This window comes from Cebus imitator, unplaced genomic scaffold, assembly GCF_001604975.1.
Source record: "Cebus imitator isolate Cc_AM_T3 unplaced genomic scaffold, Cebus_imitator-1.0 Scaffold45, whole genome shotgun sequence".
Classification (NCBI taxonomy): Eukaryota; Metazoa; Chordata; class Mammalia; order Primates; family Cebidae; genus Cebus; species Cebus imitator.
In genome coordinates this window covers 1,713,237-1,738,006 of record NW_016107360.1, presented here as the reverse complement: position 1 = coordinate 1,738,006, position 24,770 = coordinate 1,713,237, and positions in this window count along the sequence as shown.

Sequence of the window (24,770 nt, the reverse complement as noted above, 5' to 3'; positions counted from 1 at the left end):
TTTCTTCTTGATTCAGTCTTGGTAGGGTGTGTGTGTCTAAGAATTTATTCATTTCGTCTAGGTTACTTAATTTGTTGGCATATAACTATTCATAGTGTTCTCTTATGATCTTGTGTGTTGCTGTGCTATCAGATGTAATGTTTTCTCTTTCATTTATAATTTTATCTATTTGATTCTTCCTTCCTTTTTTGTAGTTAGTCTAATTAAAGGTTTGTAAATTTCATTTATCTTTTTAAAAACCCAGCTCTTGGTTTCGTTGATATTTTTAAATTGCTTTTCTCATATCTATCTCATTTATTTTTGCTCTGGTCCTTATTATTTCCTTCCTTCTGCTAACTTTGGGCTTACTTTGTCCTTCTTTTTCTAGTTCCTTGAAGTTTAAAGTTAGGTTGTTTATTCGTGATTATTCTTTTTTCTTAACATAAGCATTTATAGTTGATGCTTACATATAATATAAAAAAGCAGCTCCCTCTTAGAACTGCTTTCAGTGCATCCCGTAAGGTTTTACATGTTGCATTTCTCCATTTGTGGATGTATCAGAGTTTTTTAAATGTACCTTTTGATTTCTTTGACCGATTGATTTTTCAGGAGTGTTTGTTTAATTTCCACATATTTGATAAATTTCTGATTTTCCTCCTATTATTGATTTTTGGTTTCTTTTGAAATAATACTTTTTAAAATTATCTTTTAACGATATTAAAAATGAAATATGTTGTGACTAATATCAGCAAGATGGTGGAATAGGACTTTCCAACACTCATCCATCCGCTCACAGAAACATCAATTTGAACAGCTGTCCATGCATGGAAATGCCTTCACAAGAACTAAGGAAGTCAGGTGAGACAATATACCACCTAAGTATTGCGCACAAATAAGAAAATACATTGAAGAGGGTAGGAAAGACAATTTCACATTACTTGCATCACCCCAGCCCCAACCCTAGAAAGCACAGTGGGGAGAAATACAACCTTTCTATGGCAGAAGGAGAGTGGAGTGAGCACCATGCTCTGCCTCAGACCCAGCACGGGGCCATGCCAGTAAACCCAGTTGCAGGCCAGCCCCAATGGCCCCAGGCTTCAGGCCCACTAGAGTGCCAGGCCAGCCCTTGTGGATTCAGGCTCTAGGCTTGTCCCCATGGATCCAGGTGCCAGGCCCATTCCAGTGACAGGCCAGTCCCTGAAGATGCAGGCTGAAGGCCTTCCCCAATACCATGTTAGCCTCCATGGATCCAGGCTTTAGGCTGGCTCCTATGGATTCAGGCTCCAGGCCTGTCCCTGTAGGCCCAGTTAGCAGGTCCATCCAAGTGGACCCCAGTGCTGGGTTGGCCTCATGGACCCACGGTCCAGCCACTCCAGCAGACCCAAGCTGCAGGCCTGTTCAAGTGAACCAAGGCTCTGGATTCTACCTTGCAAACCCAAGTGCCAGGCTCACCTGCCTGCTGACCCAGACACCAAGCCAGCCCAGGCCTGGCCACATACCATGCCAGATGGCCTGCCCAGAATATCTGGGTGGGCTGACTACTGTAGGGCTTTCCTTGCTAAAGCTGGTCTATAAAGACAGGAATATGTGCCTACTTCTTCAAATGTGCAGGCATCAATGCATGGCCAAAAGATCACAATCAGGGAAACATGACATCCAGAGGGTCAAAATAAAGCACTAGTTACTGAATTTAAAGGAATAGAGCCTTATGAACTACATGACAAAGAATTCATAAAAGAAGTTACTTTTGTTAATAAACAGTAGGTTGATTATAGTTTTTAAGAATAAGTTAATAAGTACTTAATTTTTCAGTTCTAATTTTTTTCCTTCTAATTTCAAATACAATAATTATCAACAGATACTTCCCACATAAACAAAATCTATTTAGAGTCCTCAATACTTCTCAAGAGTGTAAAAGGATCCTGAGACCAAAACATTTAAGAATCTTTGCCTTCAGTTATGACAGAGCTACACAATGAAATCCACGGGGATCATTGAGTGAGCTCTTAGAACACAGCCAATTTCCTTCAGACTGATATATGGAAGAGAACTATATCTCTGCTTTGTTTGATTCACTTGTACATTGGGGACCCTTTGGTACAGTATCTTGACCCATACCCTAAGTAATATATTGGTCTAGAAAGTGATCAATGGACACAATACACAATTAGAATTGTTGCTACCCACACCCCCCAGCCAGTATCTCCAAATCAAACTTGTATGTCTTAGCTCTCATAGATACAGCCTGAATGGTTGAGCAATGGCTTTTTTTCCTTAACTTTTTAGGCAAAATCAGTAATGCTACAGCTGTTAGTGTGAACATGTCAAGTCAATTTTCCTTCCCATGAAGAACCTCACAATTCTGAAAGTGTGGAATTTTTAACAAGTAAATGGCTTATGCTCATATTTTGGAATCTTTGTTACAGAAGGTTTTAATCTGCTTTCTGTTTTTGTTCTCTTAAAGTCATTATTTTTGGTCTAGTTGTTATGGTAGTAATATTTTTCAGTGACAACAGTGAGGCCTGTGGTTTAACAAGTATAAGGGTATCATTTGGGACAATGGAATAGTACTGGAATTTGAAATTTTCTGGAAAAATTCATTGCTGTTGGTCATCATGCTTGTAACAAAAGTCCCTGGAATATGAGAATCACATTTCACTAATTTCTGGAGATTTGCTGGACTTTGCACAGTTGTTATAATTACTAGGATGCACTTTAATGATAGCATAGCTTTTCTACTGTGTAAACTTAGGAACATATAAATGCTCACAAGTCCCAGTTACTCAAGAGAGGAGAGGAAATCTCCTGCTCCTTTGCCAATTTCCCTCTTTTCTAAACCATGTTAGCTTTTTAAAATCTTATCACTTATGTGTTTAAAATATCATAAATGACTACCTATTTTCTCCATGGTCAAGTCTGACTTCCAATCTGGGCATTTAAGACTCTTCATAATTTGGCTTTATTCTACCCTGCCACTGGTGTTCTTGACAGGTGATATAAAGCCCTGTAGACTACTGGGTTCACAAAGGAGAAAAGAGGGAGGAGTGTGGATTTCTTAATCGGATGCTATAATTAGTCTTTAAAAAAAAAAAGAAACACCATTTATTCTCTTGTACCATTTGTACTCATCTGCAACACCCTGATTAAACCTAACTCTGCTTACTTTGAATCTTCATCTAACAGCTGAGCATCATTGGAGAAAATGGAGCAACTGTGCTTTCTTCCTTTAAAATTCTAACTGCAGATCTCAAATGGGCATTTAACATAGGCTGTCAATCCTACTAACATCTTTCCTACATTCACTCTCCCACTAACTGAGGTGACATTTTTTTGTTTTCTTACTTCCTCAACTGATGACATTGCCTTATAATTTATTTTTGAAAGAATAGATAAAAACTGACATGTATCTGCTCACTCATTTTTACCTTCCCTTCTTTTATGATGGGAGAATTGTCCTCAGTTCATATCTAAGGACCACCCTTCTTACCCCCGTCCCGTTATTTATACTTGAAGATCATCCCTGTGAAATGGGAGAGAGCAGTTCCATGCTCTCCAGAACACAATTTATCACACACCCCCATTTATTGTGCCACAGATATATTGATTTCTTCCTGGTTTTTAAAACTTCTGTCTCTAGTGTCTTGCACTTGACATTTTCTCTGCTTGCAGCAGGCAACGTTCCTTTAAGTTTCGGGCCTGATGTTACTCCTCATCACCTCACAGGAGCTTTCCTTGATAATATTAACCAAGGTTGGCTTCTGTATTAATTTTCTAGGGTTGCCATAACAAAGTACCATGGACTCGGTAGGTAAACAACAGAATTTTTTGTTCTTTCACAGTTCTGGAGACTAGAAGTTTGAAATCAAAGTGTTGTCAGATTTAGATTTTTCTAAGGCCTCTCTCTTTGGCTTATAGATGGCCATCATTGCCCTGTGCCTTCACATGGTCTTCCTCTGTGTCTGTGTCCAAATTCCCTCTTCTTGTAAGTACATCAGTCATACTGGAATAAGGCCCATCCTAATAAACTCATTTCAGCTTAATTATCTCCTTAAATATCCTGTCTCCAAAAATAAGTACATTATGAGGTACTGGGGGTTAGGATTTCAACATATGAATATGTTGAACACATATGGGATACACTTCAGCCCATAACAGCTTTCCCACTGTACTATTTTTTCCCAGTATTTGTCACTCTTAGAATTTGAATTATTTCTCTATTTTTTGTGCATCTCTCTCCTTCACCAGACTATAAGCTCTAAGAATGGAGAATCCTTGGGTGTCAGTCCATTCTGCACTGCTATAAATGAATACATGAGATTAGGTAATTTATAAAGAAAAGAGGTTTATTTGGTTCATGATTCTGCAGGCTGTACAAGAAGCATGGCACCAGCATCTGCTTCTGGTGAAGCCCCTGGAAGCTTTCAATCATGGCAAAAGGGAAGCTGACATATCATATGGCAAGAGGGAGCAAGAGGGAGGTCAAGCTCTTTTAACCAATCAGCTCTTGTGGGAACTCATTACTGCAGGGAGAGTACCAAACCACTCATGAAGGATCCACCCCCTTGGTCCACACATTTCCCACCAAGCCCCACCTCCGGCATTGGAGATCACATTTTAATATGAAATTTGGAGGGGATAAACATCAAAATTAGATCACACGTCATTAATATTCCTTTTTGTTGTTCTTTAACTGCTTAATGTCTTCATATATGTGCTCTGTCTTTCTAGTGAGATATAATGTCCCCAAGGGTATCAGCCATCATTTATATATTTTGCTTCTGGGTATGCTGTAGCACCTTATGTTATAATGAAGCTGAACTTTGTTTTTCTCCCCAGAAAAAAAGAGAAAAAAATGCTAAAGCTTTCTTTTCTTTTTTGAAAATAATTTTGACTTATATTTTACAGTCAGATGGTACAGATGTAGGTTCATTATCCGAGTACATGGCATGACGCTCAGGTTTGGGGTATGATTGATCCCATCACCTAGGTACTGAGGATAATACCCACCAGTTTTTCAACCCTTCTTCTGCTTCCTCTCCCCTCTGGTAGTCCCAATGTATATTGTTGCCACCTTTATGTCCATGAGTCTTCAGTGTTTATCTTCCACCTATAGGTAAGAACATGTGATATTTAATTTTCTGTTTCTGTGTCAGTTCACTTAGAAGAATGGCCTCCGGCTACATGAATATTGCTACACAGGACATGATTTTTTTCCTTTTTATAGCTATGTAGTGTTCCATGTGTATATGTCCCACATTAAAAAAATCCAATCCACCACTGATGGGTACCTAGGTTGATTTCATGTCTTTTCTATTGTGAATAGTGCTGTGGAGAATGTGCAAGTGCATACGTCTTCGTAGTAGAATGATTTATATCCTTTTGGATAAATACCCAGTAATGAGATTGCTGGGTTCAATGGTAGTTCTGTTTTAAGTTCTTTGAGAAATCTCCAAACTGCTTTATACAGTAGATGAACTAATTTACATTTCTATTAATAGTACATAAGCATTCTCTTTTCTCCGCAGCCTCACCAACACCTGTAAGTTTTTTGTTTGTTTGTTTTTAACTTTTCAATAATAGCTAGTCTGACTGGTATAAGATGGTATCTCATTGTGGTTTTGATTTGCAATTCTCTGAGAATTAGTGACATTGAGCACTTTTTCATGTTTGTTAGCTGCTTGGTTGTCTTCTATTGTGAAGTATCTGTTTATGTTTTTTTGCCCATTTTTAAATGGAGTTATGTGTTTTTTCCTTGAAAAATTGGTTACGTTTCTTATAGATTATGGATATTAGACCTTTGTTGAATGCATAGTTTCTGAATATTATCTCTCATTCTGTAGGTTGTCAGTTTACTCTGTTGATAGTTTCTTTTGCTGTGTGGAAGATCTTTGTTTAATTAATTTCCCTGAGTCAATTTTGTTTGTGTTGCAGTTGCTTTTGAGGGCTGTCATAAATTCTTTCTCAAGGCCAATGTCCCGAATGGTGTTTCTTAGGTTTTCTTCTAAGATTCTTATAATTTCAGATCTTAAATTTAAATCTTTAACGAGTTAATTTTTGAATATGGTGAAAAACAGAAATCGGGTTTCATTCTTCTGCATATGGATAGCCAGGTATCCCAGCATCATTTATTGAATAGGGCATCCTTTCCTCATTGCTTATTTTTGTCAACTTTGTAAAAGATCAGATGGCCATGGGTTTGCAACTTTCTTTCTGGGTTCTCTATTCTATTCCATTGCTCTGTGTATCTGCTTTTGTACCTGTACCATGTTACTGCAGCCTTATGGTATAGTTTGAAGTTGCAAAGGCTTTGACTTTGTTTCTTTTTTCTTAGGTTTGTTTTGCTACTCAAGCTCTTTTTTGGTTCTATATGGATTTTCGAATAGTTTTTAATAGTTTGGTGCAAAGTGACATTGGTAGTTGAATGGAATAGCATTGAATCTGTAGATCTCTTTGGGTAGTGTAGCCATTTTAATAAAATTTCTTCCAATCCATGAACATGAAATGTTTTTTCATCTGTTTGTATCATCTATGATTCTTTTCAGTAGTGTTTTGTAGTAGTTCTCATAGAGCTCTTTCACCTCCTTGGCTGGATGTATTCCTAGGTATTTTAATTTTTTGTGAGTATTATAAATGGGAATTAATTCTTGATTTGGCTCTCAGCTTGCACATTACTGGTGCATAGAAAGGCCACTGATGTACATTGTACGTTGATTTTTTTAATCCTGAAATTTTACTTAAGTAGTTTATTACTTAAGCCTTTTGACAGAGTCTTTAGTGTTTTCTAAATATAGAGTCATACTTTTCAGAAGAGAGATAGTTTAATATCTTCTTTTCCTATTTGAATGCCTTTTATTTCTTTACTTTGCCTGTTTGCTCTGGCTGGAACTTCCAATACTATGTTGAATAGGAGTACAGTAATGGGAGTGGGTTTCTTTGTCTTGTTCCATTTCTCAAGAGAAATGCTTCCAAGTTTTGCCTGTTCAGTTTGTATTGGTTTGTCATAGATGCTTTTATTATTTTGAGGTATGTTCCTTCAATATCTAGTTCGTTGAGGGTTTTTACCATGAAGTGATGTGAATTTTATTGAAAGCTTTTTCTATGTCTATTGAGATGATCATAAGGTTTTTGTTTTTAATTCTGTTTATGTGGTGAATCACATTTGTTGATTTGCATATGTCATACCACCCTTTCATTCTGGGAATGAAGCCTATTTGATCATGGTGAATTAACTTTTCAATGTGCTGCTGGAAAAGTTTTTCAGTTTGCTAGTATTTTGTTGAGAATTTTTGCATCTATGTTCATCAGGGATATTGCTCAGTAATTTTCTCTTTTCACTGTGTCTTTGCCAGGTTTTGGCATCAGGCTAATACTGACTTTGTAGAATGAATTAGGGAGAAATCCTTCGTCCTCTTTTTTTTTGAATACTTTCAGTAGCATTGGTACCATTTCTTCATTGTACATCTGATAGAATTTGGATGTGAATCCATCTGGTCTGGAACTTTTTTAGGTTGGTAGAATTTTTTCTTACTGCTTACATTTCAGAACTTGGCATTGGTCTGTTCTGAGTTTCACTTTCTTCCTAATTCAGTCTTGAGAGTCTGTGTGTTTCCAGGTATTCATCCATTTCCTTTAGATTTTCTAGTATGTGTGCGTATTGGCTTTCACAATAGTTTTTGAGGACTTTTCTGTATTTTTGTGGGATTGATTATAATCTCACCTTTGTTGTTTCTGATGGTGCTTTTGGGATCTTCTGTCTTTTCTTTGTTAATCTAGCTAGTGGTCTATTAATCGTGTTTATTCTTTTGAAGAATGAACTTTTGGTTTTGTTGAATTTTTGTATGATTTTTTTGGGTCTCAATTTTGTACAGCTCTGCTCTTATTTTAGTTATTTTTTCTTCTGCCAGTTTTGGGGTTCATTAGTTCTTATTTCTCTAGTTCCTATAGGTAAAATATTAGATTGTTAATTTGAGATCTAACTTTTGAGGTAGGTATTTAGCATTGTGAAATTTTCTGCTTTTGCTGCATCATAGAGACTTTGGTATGTTGTGTCTATATTTTTATTTATTTCAAAGATTTTTTTTTTATTTCTGCCTTAATTTTGTTGTTTGCCCAGAGGCCATTCAGAAACAAGTTGTTTAATTTCCATGAAATTGTGTGGTTTCAAGGGATCTTGGTATTGGCTTCTAACTTTATTCCACTGTTGGTCTGAGAGATTGCTAGTATAATTTTATTTTTTTCATATGTATTGAGACTGGCTTTATAGCCAGCATGTGATCAATCTCTGAGTACATTCTATGTGCAGATGAGGAGATTGTATAGTCTGTGGTTGAACAAAGTATTCTGCAGATTTATATTACTGTCAATTGGTCAAGAGTTAAATTTAGAATTTCTTTGGTAGTTTTCTGCCTCAATGATCTGTCCAGTGCAGTCAGTGGGATGTTAAAGTCCTCAATTATTATTTTGTGACTGTCTCAGTCTTTTCGTGGGTCCAGAAGTACTTATTTTATGAATCTGTGTGCTCTGATGTTGGGTACATGTATATTTAAAATAGTTAAGTTTTCTCGTTGAATAGAACCTTTTATCATTACGCAATGCCTTTCTTTGACACCCCACCCCCCACTACCGACCTTTTTCTTTAACTGATGTTGGCTTAAATTCTATTTTATTTAATATATGAATGGTGACCCCTGCTCTTTTTTGTTTTCCATTTGTGCAGTAGACCTTTCTCCAATCCTTTACTTTGATCCTATGAGTGTCATTATGTGTGACATTGGTTTCTTGAAGACAGCAGATAGATGGGTCTTGTTTTTTTTTTTTAATCCAAATTTGCCACTCTTTGCCTTTTAAGTGGAGTACATAAACCACCTACATTCAAGGTTAATATTGATTTGTTAAGTTTTGATCTTACTGGGAAATTATTAGCTGGTTGTTGTGTAGTTCCTGTTGGGTGGTTGCCTAATAGGGTCTGTGGTCTATATTCTTAAGTATGTTTTTGTAGTTGCAGGTATTGTTCTTTGATTTCCATTTCTTGTAAGGCAAGTCTAGTGGTAATAAATTCTCTTAGTGCATAGTTGTCTGGAAAGGATTTTATTTCTCCTTCACTTTTAAAACTTAGTTTTGTAGGATATGAAATTCTTGGTTGGAATTTCTTGTCATTAAGAATGCCCCCAAATCTCACCTGGATAGTAAGACTTCTGCTGAGAAGTCTATTGTTAGCCTAATAGGGTTCCCCTTGTACATGATCTGACCTTTTTACCTAGCTGCCTTTATAATTTTTTTCTTTAGTGTTGATCTTGGATAGTCTGGTGAAGCTGGGCATTACACCTGTAATCTCAGAACTTTAGGAGGCCAAGGGGGGCAGATCATGAGCTCAGGAGATCGAGGCCATGCTGGCTAACACAGTGAAACCCTGTTTCTACTAAAAATACAAAAAAATTAGCCAGGTATGGTGACAGGCACCTGTAGTCCTAGCTACTCGAGAGGCTGAGACAGAAGAATCACTTGAATCTGGGAGACAGAGGTTGCAGTGAGCAGAGATTGTGCCACTGCACTCCAGCCTGGGTGACAGAGTCAGACTCTCCCCCACCCAAAAAAATATATATACACATATATATTTTATATATACATATATATTTTATATATATGTATATATTGTGTGTATGTGTGTGTGTGTGTGTGTGTGTGTATAAATAAAATAAAGATAGTCTGGTGACTATATGCCTTGGTGCTATTTATTTTGCATAGCATCTAGAAGGTTTTCTTTGGACTTTTTGTATCTGAATGTCTACCTATCTAGTCAGATGAATGAATTTTTCTTGAATTAATTCCCTCAATCATGTTTTCCAAGTTGTTTACTTTTTCTCCTTCTCTCCCAGGAATGTGAGTAATTCATAGGTTTGGTTGCTTTACATTATTCCATATTTCTCAAACAGTTTGTTCTTTCAAAAAAATTCTTCTTTCTTAATTTTTACCTAACTTTGTCAGCTTGAAAGACTGATCTTCAGCTCTGAAATCCTTTATTCTGCTTGGTCCAGTTTATTGATAAAGCTTTCAATTGTATTTTAAAATTCCTTAAGTAAGATTTTCTTTCTTTTCCCTTCTTTTCTCTTCTTTTTGTTTTAGATATGGGATTGCATTCTGCTTCCCAGGCTGCAATTCGGCACCATAATCATAGCTCACTGCAGCCTTGAACTCCTGGGCTGAAGTGATCCTCCTACCTCAGCCTCCAAAATAATTGGGACTATAGGTATGCATCACAAAGCTGGTTGAAACTGAGATTTTCAGTTCCGGAAGCTCTGATTGATTCTTTTAAATATGTTTACCTCTTCCTTCATTTCCTGAATTGCTTTAGAATTTTTTCTGTGTTGATTTTTCAGCCTCAACTTGGATCTTATTACTCTTCCTTGCAATTTGTGCTTTGAATTCTTTGTCATTTCTGAGTTTTCATTTTGGTTAGGGACCATTTCTGGAGAGCTAGTGTCATTCTTTGCTGGTATAAGTATATTCAGATTTCTCATGGTATTAGAATTCTTGTACTGGTTCCTCCTTATCTGGAGATACCGGGAGTTCTAACTTTTGTAATTATTTCAGGCAGGTAGAACTTTTTTCTTTTTCCTTCCCTGTAATATTATTGGTTTTTTCTTTTTCTTTCCCTTTTTCCTCCTCTGTAGAGAATGTAACTGTAGAGAATGCTGTGTAGGGTCTTTTCACTTTGCTTCTATACCGTATGTACTTTTGTTAGCAGGGTTTATGTTGGACTGTGCAGTTCAGCCTACAAGCCAGGAGATCATACTTATAGGTAACAGCCAGATTTGACCAGAATGATGACTGTATATTTGATCCTTGTTTCCTGGAAGAAACTCTCCGTTGCCTCAGGAAATGGGTTGATTCACAGAGTACACAGTGGTTTGAGCTTCCTGCTCAGCTGCAGGGGATAGGGGACCAAGATGGTCAGAGCGAGACCAGGCAGGTCCATCAGTAGGTCCCCCAATGGTTGGCACAAGCACCAGCTCTGAGGGAGAACCCAGTGGATGGTGACTAAGTGCCTAAGTGACAGTGGTGTGCCTAGGTATAGAGTTGGGTAATTGCCTCATTCCCAAGTTCCCTGCATAAGGAGACAGGCAGCCTCAACTAATCCAGGAGAGTGAGTGTTCCAAATGCCTTGAGATCTGCCTGGGCGTAGAGTGGAAAGCCCTCTACCCCCACCTGCACCAATATCTTTGCACGGGCAGGGTGGGGCAACTCAGGCTGCTGAACCAGGTAAGCAGGTGCTCTGAATGCATTCAGATCCATCTGGGTGTGAAGCAGAGAAGGTCTCTGTATACCTTAATTTCTACACACAAAGGGCAGGGTGGGTCAGGCTGCTGATACAGGTGAGTTGGTACTCCAAATGCCTGGATATCTGCCTAGTTATGGAGTGGAGAGGACTCTCCTGGATGAGGATCTCGTGCAGGAGAGGTTGGACAGCTTAGGCTGCTGATCCAGGTGAGAAAGTTCTCTGAATGCCTGGAGATAGGCCTAGATGTGGAGTGGAGAGGTCCCCACTATACCATAATCAATTCACTAGAATGTTAGGGCATCTCAGGCTGCTGATCCAGATGAGGAAATGCTCTAAATGCCTGGAAATCTGCCTGGAAGTAGAGTGGAGCAGGCCCTGCTTCACCATGATCTCAGACCAGAAGGCTGGTGCACCCAGCAATGGCACACACAGATCAGCTTCAGGTCACCAAGGTGACCCTGGCTGCAAATCTCATCACCCCAAAGAACTTTAGCTGTAGCTGCTATCTTCCCATCCCACACCTGTGATGGGGGAGAGCACAATTCCAGGAACTACTGCTGAGGTACTTTCCACAGTTCTAGTGGTGGAGGCACCTACCCTGCTGCAGAGCGGGTGCTCCAATCTCTGGCCCAAGACTAAAATGCTCATGCAGCCATCATGCTATGTTACCAAAGAATGGCTGATTTTGTATGCACCCAGATTAAAAATAACATTATTGTCTTGGTTCTGGTCTGGGAAAATGTCTACAGCTTTTTCCAATGTCTTTCCCTCACAGTGTCTCCAAGCTTCTCCCCATGTTAGCTCTAGAGCTTGCAAGAAACAAAATGCTCTCCCTCAGCTTTGGTTGCTTAGATCCTTAGGGGAAAGCTGAGTCATAGAGGGAGGCTTTCTGCCTTTCTCACATACTAGGGCTTCGTTCACTTTTATCAGCTGGACCTATGATAGGGGCTATTTGCGTATGTTCTCCTCCTCAGATTTAGTGTCCTTCATGATTCTGGTAGATTTCCTTTTCCCTTCTTAACTTAAAGCTCACAGAGTTGATATATATATATGCACTGTCTTTCTATTTCCAAGTGGCTGAAGCATGCTAAAAGCCCTCATCCAACATCTTGGGGGAAAAAATCCCCAGAGCACTAAATCTGACTTTAACAGACTTGGATGCAATTTCTATTCCTCATTTAGCGGTAGAGTAGGAATCTGTGGACAAGAAATCTTGAGTGAATTGGCAGCTCCATGTGGTGTGCTTCCTGAGGCATAAAGGAAAATATTCTGCCTTATGTACACATTTCTGGCCCATTCTTTCCTCCACATTTGCTGATGTCTAAAATTTCTTCAATGACAACTTTGTGAGAAACTTTTAAGTCGAAATGTAGAGCAAGGTGTTTTAAATGCAAATATCTCTCAGGGGAGGCAAAGCAATGGTTTATCTTTATATATTCTGACTGATAACTTGTCTTTTCTAGAAAACAGACTTATTGGAATGTGGGAAAGGACCGAATGGCTGAGGTGGGAAAAATAGGCTGAGAAAGAAAGCTGAGGACCTGATTTAAACGTTAGCCTCTCAACGGTGACCTGGCCTATCATGCTGAAGAAAAGGAAAATGTTTTCTTGAGTTAGAGTCAGGCGTGGCCAAGTCTCTGCTTTAAGGTGCTATGGTTCAATCACCCTGTTAATGTGAGCCAAGTGAACTTAGGAAAGTTACTTCTTTGTATTTGAGAACCCCCATTTGTAAAATGGGGTTACTTCTGGGTTATCGTGAGGATTAAATTAATTTTTAATAAATATTAACTGCTACTGTAGAGCCCATTTCTTAGTTTAAAGCATTCTGGCTGTAAGTAAAAATAAACTCGATGTCTTAGGAGTGTTGTAGAAGGTGGGGAATCAGGTTAACTGAGTTATACTTATTAGTTGCCATTCTTTCTGTAGATGCTTTCTTATTAAGGGTAGTGGTCCTTTTGGAGAGGAGATGCTACTTTTTGTCTTCCACAAAGTTTGAAGTTACTAGGATGTAAATTAGAAGAAAGGTGAAGCTACTGAAAAATCTCTGGGCAGGTTTAGGTGACCTTGGGGTATGGTGCTAATGCTGTGTCTCAGAGTGAAATTGCCATGAGAGTCATTGGAAGGAGATAGTTTTTCATCACTGGGAATTCTATCAAGCTAGGGAAAGGAGGCTAATCTTAAATGAAAAGAAGATATAAGATTATTTTCATTTTTGAGTAAACTAAATCCAAGTGAACTGACTTGAATGAAAGTCTCACAGATGAACTCTAAGTCGAGGGCTCTTTTGATGACTTTATTGGGCCTTTCCCACACACTTCAGAAATGAGTTGAGCTGCAAGAGTGCCAAAACCCAAAAAATGTTGTAAAAGTCCATGTGGGACCTCTTAGAGGTAGAGTTGACCTCTCATGTAGGGTAGGGATGACCTTGTAAATAGTTTAGTAATACGATGTTTACATTACATCAATATTTCCATAGGCCCTACCTATTCTGACGCCAATTTTGTGCCCTGGAGACACACACTACTTCCTGCCAGCTACCCAAACAACCTGGAAGCAATGGGCATAATGACTCATGGTCATGTAACATTCTTTTCAGACACATATCAGCATATTTGTTATTACATTATTGTCCAAACACCCACAGAATCCCGGGAGGTAAAATAAGATTAGTGTTGAAGAATTTAGTCCCACCCATTTCTCTTTTATTCACATCAAACTTTTGAAATGATCACTGTTGAGGGTTCATTTTTGCTTCTAATAAGGGATATGGTAAAGATGTGTGGTCAGGCTGGTCTCAGTCTTTGGAGTCTAGCCATATTCTGGAACGATTTTATTTGGAAGCCACACCTAAATCATAGCAAGGAAGTCATCCGATATGAACCACATGATCCAACTTGCTGGTGTAAAGGAGCTGGCATTACATAGTACAGTACAAAATGGGAAACAAGAAGATATCCTATAAAATGTCCATTAGCTATTCAAAATAGATAGGTGGTTTGCTTACTGCTGAAGCTGGTAATTTATGTTGAATAAAATTTTCAGATTCACCTGTCTTAGCCATAAATCTCATGTCATAAATCATGGCTAATAACCAGACTCTTCTGCATGATTTCCTTAACTGATCTGTAGATAGCGTAAGTTATATGTAATATTTACAGTGCATATTGGATTAAGGGAGCAGCTATTTTATGTCAACAACAGGACCACAGAGTACTAACACACACTGAGAGTCCACTACATGGGCATTGATTAATTTCATTGAATTTTTTAAAGTGCTAAAAGTGTTTTAGAAGTCTCTGAAATATTTATTTTCTTGCTTTTCAGAGCAATGAGGAGATTCATTTATTCATTCATTTGCCAAATAATAAAAATACCTAATCTAAGCACTAACTCTAATCTTTATATAGTTGAGTGAACTTTGGCAGTTAACCTTTCTGCTTCAGTTTCTTCATATGTAAATAGGAAAATAATAGTATTTATCTCCTGAGGGCGTTGTCATGATTAAATGAATAAATACATATGAAGTGCCTTGAATAGCTCCAAACATGACAAACAATAAATTTATTATTTTTTTTGATATTGGAGGCACAATGATTATATTGCTGCCTACCACATTACCCTAACACTTAGTGGCTTAAGACATCATTTTTTTTTATTATTTCATAGTATCCGTGGACCAGAAATCTGATCATGGCTTACTTGGGGCCACTACTTCACAGGCTAAAATTAAGGTGTCCACTAGGCCTAACTGAGGAAGAATCTGCCTCCAAACACACATACATAGTTGTTGGCAGGATTTACTTTGTTGACAGCTGTTGGGCAGTGATTGCCCTCAGTTCTTTGCTGTTTGCATCCTTTCAACATGGCAGCTTGCTTTGTCAAAGCGTGCAGTGCAGCTTGAGAAGCCAGTAGATAGAGTCTGCTCGCAAGGCACAACTCACAGTCTTTTACAACCAAATTATGGAAATAATATTCCATCACTTTTGCCATTTTTATTTATTAGAGGTGAGGAAGTAGGTCCAGCCCATGTTCAAGTGGAGAGTATGACACAAGTGTATGAATACCAGACTTTGTGGATCAGTGGGAGCCATCTGAAAAGCTGCCTACCACGGTGGTGAATAACATAAACACGGAGCTTATATTTGTTAGGGGAGACAGACATAAAATACAAATACAATGTTACAAATTTTGATAAGTTCTACGGATAGGAAATATAATGTTTGATGACAAATTACAATATTGGCACTTGATTTGAGTTGGGGTATTTCAAATGAAGCCATCTCTGAGGAAATAATTTTTAATTTCAGATTTGAAGGATGAGTGGAACTAGGGAGGGGTAGAGCAGGAAAACAGACTAATCTCCTTAGAAGAGTAAACAGATGACATGCAGGCCCTGAGGTGGGTGAGCACCTAATGCATGGTCTCCCCATGTAGCTCGGGTTCTCAGAGCATGGTGACTAGTTTCTGAGGTAGCGTGCTTCTTCTTGGAGCACTCCAAGAAAAGCAGAAGCTACCAGGTCAAGGCACCCAGCAGCCCTTCCAATGTATTATAGCAACCAAAATAGTCACAAGTTTAGACCAGAGTCAAGAAAAGAGGCAATAAACTGTACTTTTTGGATGGAGGAGCAGTCTTCTTGTACAAGAACCAGTAGAATTGTTTTGGGCCATCTTTTGGAAATAACCACGATTGAGAGCAATTCAAAGATTATATAAACAAATAAAAAAGCAAAGGAAGAATGTGTAGATACCTCTTTAAAAAGCTTGGGTGGAGCTGGGAGTTGACCCTTGGGTAACTTTAAGAAGATGATGGTAAAGACAGGAATTTTATGAAAGTGATGTTTGTATGTTACAGGGAATGATCCTATAGAACAGAAAAGCTTGATGACCGTGATAGAGATGTGACAGTGGATGAAGGAAGTTTCTGAGAAACAAGAGGAGAAAAAATTTAGAATACAAACTTGGGTGATTGGGCTTTGGTAGAACATTTTTTCACAAAAAGAGAAGAGGGGATAATATGAGCAGATGCAGGTAGTTGTTGAAGCCTAATTCTTCTGCTGGTTTTGGAATTCCATGTATTGGAGACTCAATAAATATTTGTGAATGAATAGCTATCTGGATCATAGCAACATAAGCAGAATGCAGAAACGCAGTGTGTGGGCATGGTCTGGGGAACTCTGTGCCCTGCAGAGGGGCAGGGATGAAAGAAAGATGGGAATTATCACAGTTGCAGCTGAGCTCAATTCAAGGGAAGATTTTTAATTTAATTGGTATATTGCTACCTCAACTCATTGTTTTATTGCAGAATATATTCACCTTTGGTCTCCTGAACAGGAAACAGCACAAAAGAAGCTTTAATCAGTTGCATGGCTCTGTCCTCTCCTATTGGGCTTGCTTCCTAAGTTAAACTGAGCAAGAGAAGGAAAATTCCTTTTGCAAACAGGACGCTGTGCTGGAGGACCTATTTATTCTTCAGCCTCTGTGCCTTCTTCATTTGCAGAAAACAACGAGGGTTCCAGGTCAATAGTGTGTCCTCAGCTTTGATTGGAGGTTTATACAAGAAACAGATTATGAAAAGATGCTGAAAACTCTTTTCTGCCTGTTAATATGTCCATTAATTCTAATATAAGGCCAGATAGAATTTATTCTTTCTAATTTTTTCTGTTTTGAAGGGCCCATTTTTTGGTAAAATTAAAATGATAACACAATCACTGTTTTCTGCTTTTTTTTTTTTTTTTTTGATTTGACGTCAGGATCTCAGAACTAAATTTAGTGTGTACCACAGTGTCTATGTATAGATATGACAGAGTTTAAGAGTGTAGATTTTGAAGTCATGTTTTTCAAAGCCACATTTTTCATCTGTAAAATGAGATAATTTTGGAAGCTACATTATAAGGTTATTTTAAAGGCTAAATGAGTTCATACCTGTGAATAACTTGGCATATTACTTGATATTTGATTGTTAGCTCTCTTGGTCTTAATTGTGCATTTCAGTGTGTGGTGACTGATTTGCAAATATGGAACTTCTCAGTTCTCTGGGCTCACATTTCTATAAGTAGGTCCAGGTTTGTCTGATGTAATCACCTTTTCTTTCTGCTTCTTCCTTGTACAACGTTTTATCCAGGATTTCTTTTTAAAATCTCTCTATTTTCCCCTGCATGGTCCAAAGTAGATGACGTCTAAGGAATTTTCCAGTTATTTAACCATATCATTGTATGACTCTGGATGTAAAGATGAAGAAGAACAATTTGTATGTAAGGCAACATGTAATCAATATGAATCGTTCTAACTTAACAGATGGAATTTTTAGTTAGTTTTGAACTGGAAAGTAGATACTAATTTGACACTTGGAATATTCTTTTTTTCCTCTATAAACGTCTACCTTATCTAATGTGAATGGATAGGCTACGCACCTGAAGGATTTACTGGCTCATATAATCTGGGAAAAGGCAGGGTAAGAAGACATCAAAATATGTGGCATATAGGGGCATAGAATCTTCTACATATATAGGTACAAAAAGGTTATTTTTTTATCATTAGGATGAGTAAAAAATAACAAGGAATACACATCATTTTAGGCACCCAGTGATTTCTCTGTCAGAAAAACTTTGTGTTGGAAGATAATCATTTCCTTGTTCAAACAAACTTGATAACCATTTTTCTAGAACGTTGTAGAGAGAATTGATATATTAAACAGAAGATTATGGTAGATATAGTAGAACCTCTACTGTTCCTCTAACTCTTAATAGTCATGCTTTTATGATTTTTGTCTTCAGAGCATTGAGTTTGGAATTTCTCTACTCACAATGTGATTCTCATCTGAGAATTAGGTGAGTCATTTTGATTTCATAGTAGGGCTTGGGGTCAGGGCATCCCAAACATAGAAATCGGACCTTTTCCTGGTATTCTAAATTAATCTCTTTGAGATCCATTGTAACTGTATCTTCCATATCTGGTTCTAATTGTGCATTCTTTCAGAAGACAGTGTAATTTTTTTATTTGTGGCTCTATCATAATAGAGGTTGTCAAATCCTAGTTAAGGGTTGGGTAGGTTAGGTGTACTTTGCATTAAATCAGGAATCTTTTTTTCTTTGAGATTTTGCATCTCACTTGGCACAAGAGACATACACCAGAGATTTTAATTTTTTTTTTTTCCTTTCTGAAGCATCAGGAATTCCCTGGCTGCTACCCAAGCCTTTGGATCAGGCTGGGGTCTCCTTACCAGATTTGATTCTTTCTTTGTACCTTTTGATTATGTGAGTTTATGCTCTAAGTTAAAGGCATAACTATGGGTTGGGGAAGGCAGCTATCTAGGGTCTATGGCATGGGCGTTAGAGGTAGCTCTTTTTATACTCTTAGTCTGCTGGAATAAAACTAACTTCCTGGCCAGGCGTGGTGGCTCATACCTGTATTCCCAGCACTTTAGGAGGCCAAAGAGGGTGGATCAGTAGGTCAGGAGTTCAAGACCAGCCTTGCTAACATGGTGACACTCCATCTCTACTAAAAATAAAAAATAAAACAATTCCTCGGAGTGGTGGCGCATGCCTGTAGTCCCAGCTACTCGGAGGCTGAGGCAGGAGAATCACTTGAACCCAGGAGGCAGAGGTTGCAGTGAGCCAAGATCATGCCATTGAACTCCAGCCTGGGCAACAAGAGGGAAACTCTGTCTCAAAAAAAAAAAAAACAAAAACAAAAAACAAAAAACAACCAAAAACTAACTTCCTTCTGAAAAGGCCAGAATGCTGTAAATTTATCAAGACTCCACTCTTACACTACTTAAGTATCTGAAATAGCCAGATGCACAGATGTCTCAACACTACTGCATAGAAAGAAGACACCTGATTCATATGTGTCCAACATCCTGGAAGACATTACACAAATACCAGAGAAGAGTAGATACTAGCTGCCAATGATTGCTTTTGATAAATGGCATTGATACCCCACATATGCCTGCTGCTTTTTCTTTTAGTTCTTGCAGTGTCAAACTAGGTAGGAAAGATAGGAAAATATGTATGTATTTTGTGTTTCTTCTCTCTCACATTTATTTTATTTTTGAAACAGGTTCTCACTCTGTTGCCCAGGCTGGAGTGCAGTGGTGTGATCATAGCTCACTGCAACCTCAAATTCCAGGGTCCAAGAGATCCTCCTGCCTCAGCCTCCCAAGTAGCTAGGACTATAGGCACACATGCCTGGCTAATTATTTTTTTAGAGACAGCAGCTTGCTATTGTGTCCAGGCTGGTGTTGAATTCCTGGCCTCTCACCTTGGCCTTCCAAAGCACTGAAATTGTAGGCATGAGCCACCATACCTAGCCTCTAATAGTTGATTTACTAGGCTATCATTTTTTTTTTTGTTTCTTCATTTTAAATGATCTTGTATTGTTCTCTAATTGCTTAAACTGTGGACAGGAAGCATTTCAATGGCAGGCACTGGGCTTCTTTAACTCCCTTTTAATATCTTAGCGCCTTCTCCAGGACTAGGTCAAAAGTAGAAGTAGAAGTAATCTCTTGAGATTTACTTTGTGATTGACTAAGAAAGAGAATGTGGTTCCAACTGACGCATTAAAAATGGAACATTTTAGGTTATGTTTATTCAGATTATCCTAGGTGGTCTCACAATGGAATACTGTGGAATGTGGCTGCATGCTTTCTCCTCAGGGAAAAGTTAATGTGTCAAAATGAAAGGATGGGGAAGAGGCAAGAGGCAGAGAGGAGCCCAGGAGAGGCATGGGGACAGGCCTCCCTAGGGCCTAGCACGTTGTCTGCCTGGTGTGTGGCGGCCACTTGGTGGAGTTTTGTTGATGAATGAATGAATGTATAAAAGCTGAGTTAATCTGAACTGTCAGGTTGAGTTTGCTCCAAATCACTCTCTTTTCTTGGGAAAGCGAAATTATATCCAGCTGTTCTTCAGACTGCCAAGCCACTTTTGAGCAAGTTCTATTTCTTCCATTTCTATTTATTTTCCCCTTGGGTACTAAAGAAATAAATGCTTCACCAATTACTTATTCTTTATAGGGGTTGGCCCTCTGCACTTGACATTTTCTTAATTGTTCACATTCTGCATACTATTTTCCTAATGCTATTCCATTGTCAGCAACATCTTATGATGTGACTCTAGTGATTAGAGTGTAGCAGGATTTCCTTGCAAGCCCTTTTATTTTGTCCTTTCCACGTCTTCGCTACATATTCTTCTTCCTAATACCAATATTTATATTTAAGCTGACCACAACATTGACTATGTAAATATGACTTGGAAATTTAAAACAACTTGAGATGTATCCTTTATATTGATTGATCAATTGATCAATTGATTGAGAGAGGTTCTCACTTTGTCACCCAGGTTGGAGTGCAGTGGTGCAATCATTGCTCACTGGAGCCTCGAACTTCTGGGCTCAAGCAATCCTCTTACCTTGGCCTCCTGAGTAGCTGGGACTACAGTTGTGCCACCATGGCATACTAAGTTTTGTATTTTTGGTAGAGACAGAGTGTCACGATGTCTCCCAGTCTCGTCTCAAACTCCTGGGCTTAGTCCATTCTCCCACCTCTGTCTCCCCAAATCCAGGGATTATAGACATAAGCCACCACAACTGGTATCCCCCTACATTTTAAACAAAATGGTTTAAAAGTACAATGTGTAATTTAGTTCTTTCTTCAAAACTCTGCCAGGCTTTTGGAATGCATTCATATCAACCAGATTCACCGGTTACATTAGTGACACCTGACAGGCTGGATGAGCCCATACTCGTGTAGATTCGTTCAACATGAAGTAACAGTAATGTGCTGCACAGCCTCGTGGCATCCCTAGGCCCTACAGGACGTGATCATAGGACTAACAATGAAGAACAGAATCTCTCAACCCAAGCACTTTCTGGGACATACACCAGCACCTTTCAGCCAGCATAACAAGGAAATACAGTGGTGTTAGAGTCAATTTTAAGAAAAACAATAATTCATCTAATGTACAATGCTATTCATTATACTGTCTTTCATTTCTTATTCCATAACACTTTAAAAAATAGTAATGATAACATGCATACAACTTTATATTCTGTTCTGTCCTTGATCTTTCTCGGTATGATGACACTTTCTTTGTTGTTATATCACTTATAGTTTACCTTGCTTCTGTCTTCATTTACCATCTCTTCCCCCTTTCTTCTTAAACATTAGCTAATATTATTATTTTTCCTGCTTAACTTCTGAGTTACTTTGCAATCCAATGGGCAAAGCCAACCAAAACACAGCCATAGTCAAACTTCCTCCTTCTCCCCCTCCTCTCCTTCTCCTTCGTTGTCTCTTCTCTCTCTCTTTCTGATTGGATGCACAGCATTGGATTGATTTAATGAATTATACTCTTGCATTGCTAAGAAAATATCATAATTTGTCTAGGTATAGCCTTTATTTTATGACCCCTTTTTATCTCATTCCCAGACATGAGTCCCATTCACAAAACATCCTATTTTGAGGTAATCATTTTGGAAGTTCTTTGACTCATCAGATACTTCAATGTCCTTGGAGCGTGTCTGTCTGTCTTTCTGGAAAGAGGGAATTTCCTCACATTTACCTCATTTGTTTGATTGTGCTGGTGTCAGTGATAAATACAGTAGAGCAGTCGTTCCCAAATTTCATCGTGCTTATTATCACCTTGAGAGTTCATTAAAACAGATCACTGGGCATGAGCCTCAGAGTCTCCACTAGGTCTTGGGTGGAAGGAGGATTTTCATTGTTTTATCAAAGTAGAGGTAAGAGAGATTAGAGATAAATTATAGAAGAGTGGTTTGCCTTAGGTCAGAAACCCAAGAATTTATTCAGCATATATAAAACCCAGCATATAGGACCATCTATGAGCGAGTCCAAAAATGAATTTTGTAAAATGTGGGATTCTACTATTTCCAGGTGAGAGCAAGAGCCATGATGAGCCAACCCTTAGCACAGGGATGTACACCAGCCAATGGCTTCATAATCTACCTGCTATTAACATATTTGGTTATGGGTGGGGGGTCTTCACTGTAACATTGGCTTTAGAGGAAGAGTGCTTTTCTGACAAGTGATAAGGAGGAAAGAACATTTCCACAACTGTCCCCTCGAGTAGGCACACCCTTAGCCTCCACAACCTATCAGGCCATTGTAGAAGATGGTAAAATTTCAGAGGCCATCATTGTTATTATTGTTTCTAGTCCGCTGAGAAAGTCATTGTCCTTTCTCTAGTCATAAGCCCACCATCTCTGGCTGTGTATGGGAGCCAGGTGTGGCTACTAACACTCCCTCATCCCCGGGGACGTAAGTTGCACATGTGCTACAAGCAGAACCAATGAGTATCCTTCACTGTGAGCCAGGTGTGGCTGCTAACACTCCCTCTTCCCCGAGGATGTAAGTTGCACATGTGATCCAAGCAGAACCAATGAGTAGCCTTCACTGTGAGCCAGGTGTGGCTGCTAACACTTCCTCTTCCCCGGGGACGTAAGTTGAGCATGTGATACAAGCAGAACCAGTGAGTATCCTTCCCAGTGTTTCTTAGGGTGGTGCAAGGCTGGGGCTGCTAGCAGCCTTGTCTCCTGTGGACAGAGAAGGTCAGGGAGGGTGAAGCAAACATAGGAGAAGCAGGGATGAGAGGCGAATGGAGAGAGAAGCCAGGAGGTAAGGAGTTCCTGGGGGTGTTGGCTCCTGTAGCTTTCTCCAGTATTGCGCCTACTCCAGTAAACATAATAGTTTCCTTTTTGCTTTAGTTTGAGTTGAGCCTTCGTCACTGAAATAAGGGCCTAACCCTGGTGACTTTTTTTTTTTTAAGATAGAATCTCAATCTGTTACCCAGGCTGGAGTGCAGTGGTGTGATCTCGGCTCACTGCAACCTCCACCTCCCTGGTTCAAGCATTTCCCCTGCCTCAGCCTCTTAAGTAGCTGGGATTACAGGCATCCACCACCATGCCTGGCTAATTTTTTTTTTGCATTTTTAAGAGAGATGGGGTTACACCATGTTGGTCAGATTGGTCTCAAACTCCTGACCTCATGATCTGCCCTCCTCGGCCTCCCAAAGTGCTGGGATTACAGGCGTGATCCACCACTCTTGGCCCACAGATGACTTTTTTAACTCCAAATTCCCCTTATTCATCATTACAGCTGGCAGACAGTGGCAGGAAAATCTTTTTAAAATGCTACTTTCTGAATATTCTTTCACAATAACTTCTGTACTAGGAGTATATTAAGTCTACTGTCTTTTGTATTAATTTTAAAGCCAAAGATAGGATGATATTGGTGACCTTTCAGACTTTAAAAGGACCAAATGATCTAGGGCATAATCTAAAAATGGCGAAACCTCAAAACGCCCTAATCCATTTTGTTTTTCTTATTTTTTTTTTCTTTCCTAATCCATTTTGGAAGCTGTAATGAGTTTGTCTTTGAGGGTGACAATTTTTAATGTTGTCAGTGGGAGTTGACTGTGATCATTGATGACACCTGGGCTGAATTAGAATTTAAATTTGGACTTGCATAAGTTCGCTGTAAAGGACCCTCCGTGGGGAGGATCAGGGTTTTCAGAAAAACTGAAACCAACATAGTCCTTTATTTACTTCAAGCTGCTGCAGACTAGAAAGTGGACTAATCTGATAAATGCCGGAGTTCATCACTGTCTTTGGGAGTCTACTTCCCAGGTGACTGAGGTACCCTTTTCAATAATTTTGCCATTCCATGGACTTCTTCACAACATTTATGGGGCAGTGGAATATAATCTCCAAATGCCTGGCTGATTTTCAGGAGGTTGGTTTGTTTAGCACTCACAAAAATGCCTTCTTTAAAGACCTATCCAGCATGTGTTGGATTTAGACTGTCATGATTTATTGCTTAAATATCTAGGAGTTGGCAGAATGTTTTCTGCTAAGCAGATCTACTATATTTTTTGAACCAATGAGTTATTAGAATGTACTAGGATTCTCATGTTTTTCATTACTTCACAATTAACTCATATGAAGATGTTATTTTATGAGAGCCTTTTAGTATCATCTAAACCCTCTGAATATTTCTAAAATACACTCTAAGTTCTCTTTTAACCTTCGAATATGTTAGGCAGGGTATCAAAGGCATTTGTTTCAAAGGTGGAGACCTGGATCTGGCACAGAGATGAGAGTAGAACATCATGATGTTAAATGAAGAGTCAGTAAAGCTTCACTTTATTAGTAGTTTGCCAGAAATCTAAGTCGCTGGGTACCAATTTAGATAGTTGTGAGATAGTGGGCTTTCCTTGCATTTACTCTCTTATCTATATGATGGGAATAACAAGGAATTTTTCAGAATATAAAAGGATATAAATTTATTAAAAAAAACTTGCAAGATGGTACACTGTTCAATACAAATAAACACTATGACTTGTGTAGTCCATCACACCTTTCTCAATGGTGATGACAGACTTGATACTGAAATGAATTCTTCCTCTTCCATATACTCTACAAGTTATAAGCTAACATGTGTCATGTTTCCCCAAGCACTTCCCAGGGCCTCTATTTTTATCTTATATTTTCTTTTTTTTTT